Below are 4,937 nucleotides of genomic sequence, written 5' to 3' on the forward strand. Positions count from 1 at the left end.
AGTTTCCTTTGTGAGTTCAAGAGTACAATATATATATATTTGGTGTTTTCCTCTCCACCACAACACTAGGGCGTTGCTAGTTTGTTCTTGGTTGTTGCTAGGTGGTTTCTATCCCAAGTCAAAAGATCCCCAAGTAAGAGCAATAGCAACAATATGCTCCTGTTCCTGCACTGCTAATAATAAATAACTTCATAAACGTCTGGTGTTACATATATTAAATTAAATAGACAGACAGACAGACAGACAGACAGATAGACAGATAGATAGATAGATAGATTAATAAATGCATGCAGGCATACATACATACATACTAGTTACATCACTTAAATAAATAATACATTTTTAAAACAGAATGGGGTCATTAAAATAAAATAAAATAATAATTATAATAAAACTTATAATTAATAAATAAATGCATACATACATACATACTAGTCACATCACTTAAATAAACAACAACTATAATAATAATAATAATAATAATAATAATAATTATTATTATTATTACTATTATTATTAAAATAAAACTTAACTTAAAGAAATAAAAACTTACAAATAAAACTTTTATTCAGAAAGGATGCATTAAATAGAGCAAAATTACAGTAAAGACGTTTACATTTAGTGAGTCACATTGTGGGAATCTCAAACATAGGAATAAATACAATACAACTATTTGTGCTTAAAAATATTAAGTACTATTTACATGAACTAAAATAAATGTTTAGTTCAACATACAAACAAACAAATAAATACCAACATAAAATGATGTTTTAAAAAGAAAAAGTTATTTATGCATAAAATACATTCACTACCATTCAAAAGTTTGGGATCAGTTCAGCAAGGGTTCAGCAAGGATGCATTAAATTGACCAAAAGTGACAGCGAAGACTTTTACATCGTTTAAGCAAGATAAATTGTGGGAATCTCATACATAAGCATGATTAAATCATGAATACAGCTATAATTGTTATTGACTAGGGAGGGGACAACTGTGAGTGCTATTAGATGCATTGTGGCTATGTGAGAAAGTTTGTATTCAATTCCCATTTCCACCTATTGTGATGAGAGCTGACAGGCCTCCACATGCACTGACTCACTCCTTGAGCGCCGCTGCATTGAATGTGGAAGTGTGAGAGTGTGAGCTGGTCTCATGGGCATGCAGCCCTGCTGAGGAAGCTCACCATGAGACCCATACCGCTATAGGTGCTCCATTGTACCCTTCGGTCACTGCTGGAATTCCTCTCGCGATAGCGGGGCTAAAATTACGGCATCAGCCGTAAAACCTCTCCTTGAAAAGCTGTCATCTCTTCCCACACGTCTTGAAATTATGTTTGTTGAAAACTCACACAAGTTCACCATCAGCCCGATGGAACAATCATGTAAAAGTTTCCATCTGGCATGGATGAGTTCTCCGTTCATATCCGTGAAATAATAAACACGGAGGTTTGAGGGAAAAGTAGATGTCTTTGTGTTTTTACCTAGTCAGCCAGATGTAGAGTGACAGAGATAACAGGATCTTTAACAGATAGGGTCAAGGATAGGAAAGCTGAAATAGGAGGATGTGGAGAGTGTAAGTACAAGAAAAAGAGAGAGAGAGAGAGAGAGAGAGAGTAAAAAACAAAGGACAAAGGAAGGAAAAAAGAGGTGAGAGGGCACGTCCGCTCCTCAGCTTTTGTCTCAAGAGTGTGCGTGTGCAGCCAGAGACATCTTCACCCTGCCCACACTTACACTCTCAATTCATATTTCCTTTCATTTCTACACAAACTATACAAATGCTTTTAGCATATTGTGGGCCTAACCATTGAGCATCCAGATTAAGATTCATCCAGATTTCTCTAATTCTACTTTTCTGGACTTGTCTTGTTTGAGAAGAGTCTGCATGGAATATTTATACTTTAAGTAATATTTAAATAAACGTATAAATAAAATGAAAAAGAAATGATTACCACACAACACTTAAATAATCTAATTTCTCTTATATAAAATCAGCTTAAAATATTAAAAGCATAAAAGAAAAAATAAAATGTATGCAAATTATATCTATATCTATATCTATCTATCTATATATATATATATATATATATCTATATCTATATCTATATCTATAATTATATATATATATATAAAACCGTTCAAAAGTTTGGCGTCAGTAAGATTTTTTTTTTTTTTAAGAAATTAATATTTCTATTCTGTACGGATGCATTAGATTGACAGATACAGAAATGTATAATATGACATATATTGTCCTGTATCAAAGGTGATATTGCTATATAGTTACTTAAAAGGCAATATTTAATTTTCACATACATTCTGTGAGTAGATGAAACAGTTTATAACATATATAAAAATCCCCATAGTAAAATTAGTATATGCACATATGTTAATAATATCTATGATGATTTTTATATCGTATTATAGTATACTGTATATTTTATTTATATATGCAACTTTATTAAAATATATATATATATACTAAAATCTGTATGTTTTCGTAATGAATTTTTCAAATACATTATCTATTATTTATATTTACTTATATAAAATCAACATATATTGACAAGGATGGCTATACATGTACATCACATATATGTCCAAAAATTACACATATTTGTATGGGCTAGACATATATGTCATATATGAAATTGTTCTAATATATATGTTTTTAGTTTTACTGCATATAAATGGAAATGTTATATATGTGCATATATTACATCTGCATATGGGAAAAGTGACAGTAAAAGCTTTTACATTATTACAAAATGTTCTGTTTCAAATAAATGCTGTTATTTTGACATTTTGATTCATCAAAGAATCATGAAAAAGAATCCTTGAAAACTGTTTGCAACATTGATAATAATAAGTGTTTCTTGTGCAGAAAATCAGCACATTAGAATGATTTCTGGGATCATGTGACAATGAAGACTACAATAAACATCAGTCTAGCCTTTCATTTCCATGTTGGTTCAGGGTGTGGTAGTACAGTGGAAATCCATGTTCCGCACGCAGCAGGGCATCTCGCCATGGGTCCCGCTCTCTGCCAGCTCTTCCACTGCCATTCACATCCATGTATAACATAGGATGGAGAGGCCGTGGTGGTCAGCGAGGGGTCACTACACAGACTGAATTTGGAGAGCACGATGGAGAGGATGGACGAAAGAAGAGGCGCTTCCTACAGATCTGCTGCTGTTAGATCTGTTACATCTGTTTGTGTCATTTCTGACTATGTATAAATGAATGATTTAGACTGCTGCTGGCACACGCTTAAAGCAAAAGATCAAGGAGACGGCCAAAATATGACTCTATTATGTTCAACATCCACAAATGGATATGACCCCAGTAGAAAATTATGTGAGTGTACAAGTTGTGATTTTGGAAATGTTTGGTTGATAGGTGAACACGTCTGACCCATTTTCCTCAATCAGTAAAGAGCGCAGCGTCATTAATTCAGATCAAATGTGAGGAAGTTCTAATCATAACAGGACTGAGTAGTGTCGTTTTGTAGAGACCCCTGGATGACTTATAATTCCACAACTGTTTTTAAACACCCACGCACAGAATAATGTTTTTATATGAACACGGTCATTCCTGTTATACAGTATCTTTTTAAAAAACTAACATGCATGTGATGTCAGAAAATATTTATCTGTTATTTAATCCATCCATCTATTTTTTATTTTTATTTTTAATGCCACTTTTGCCATTTTCTGCAGACTTGACTTCAGACGTGAACTCAAGTCACCCAAAGTGTAGCTTTTATTTTGAATTTGAAGAATTGTCTTGAATATTTACTTAACATTTACACAACAACAAAACAAAAACATAAACAGAATAGCTAAAATTCAGTCATTGCACAGTGGTGCTGTTTTGTACATTACACAATGTAACAAAAATTTGTTCTAGTAAAATTTTTATGGTTCTTCTGCAATTCTGTAGTGGAAATTATTATTATACCATTTATGTTCACGTAGTATCAATATTTTAGTAAATATTTAGGTCTGGTAAATTTTAGAACTTCAGTCATTATGAAACATTGGTTTAGTACAGATAAGTTTTTATACTAATTTGCACATTATTATTAAAGATATGTTGTTTTTTGCAAGGATGGGAACATTTATGTTCCCATCCTTGAACATTTATGATGTATGTTCCCATCCCAACATTTATGAACATAACACCATTATGGAATATTAAGTAATATTACAGTGCTTTCTGGAACATTCCAGAACATTGTGGAACTAAAGACAAAAATCATTCAACATACACTTGTGAAGTTTTGGACGACTCACTTTTGGTAACTGCTTCTGAAGTTTTACAAATGCTATTAAATCCAGTTGTTGTAACTCTGCATGACTGAATTAAAATTCTTTTGCTCAAATTTGGATGAAATGCATTGAAGATTTAAAGGGATAGTTCACCCAAAAATGAAAATTCTGTCCATAATTACTCACCCTCATATTGTTCCAAACCCGTAAGACCTTTGTTCATCTTCAGAACATTTTTGATGAAATCCGAGAGCTTTCTGACCCTGAATAGACAGCAACACAACTGACACGTTCAAGGCCCAGAAAGGTAGTAAAGATATTAAAATAGTCCATGTGACGTCAGTGGTTCAACCTTCGGATTTCATCAGAAATATCTTAATTTGTCTTCCGAAGATGAACAAATGTCTTGTGAGTTTATAACAACTGGGGGTGAGTAATTAATGACAGAAATGTCATTTTTGGGTGAACTATCCCTTTAACATTGCTTGGAGATGCTGGGGATTGAACCTCTACCACTGAGCTACATTCCTAGTTAAAGGACCGCTTTTCCTCTTGTGAAGTTAGTAGTAGATTTTTGCCAACATGATGATGCATGCACATGAGGTTCAAATGTCTAAAGTGCAGGTATAGTTTTTACGGTTATATGTTAAACTGTTGTTGTTAGCTCAGTATTATG

The sequence above is a fragment of the Sinocyclocheilus rhinocerous genome, unplaced genomic scaffold, assembly GCF_001515625.1.
Source record: "Sinocyclocheilus rhinocerous isolate Xijiao unplaced genomic scaffold, SAMN03320098_v1.1 scaffold1180, whole genome shotgun sequence".
NCBI lineage: Eukaryota > Metazoa > Chordata > Actinopteri > Cypriniformes > Cyprinidae > Sinocyclocheilus > Sinocyclocheilus rhinocerous.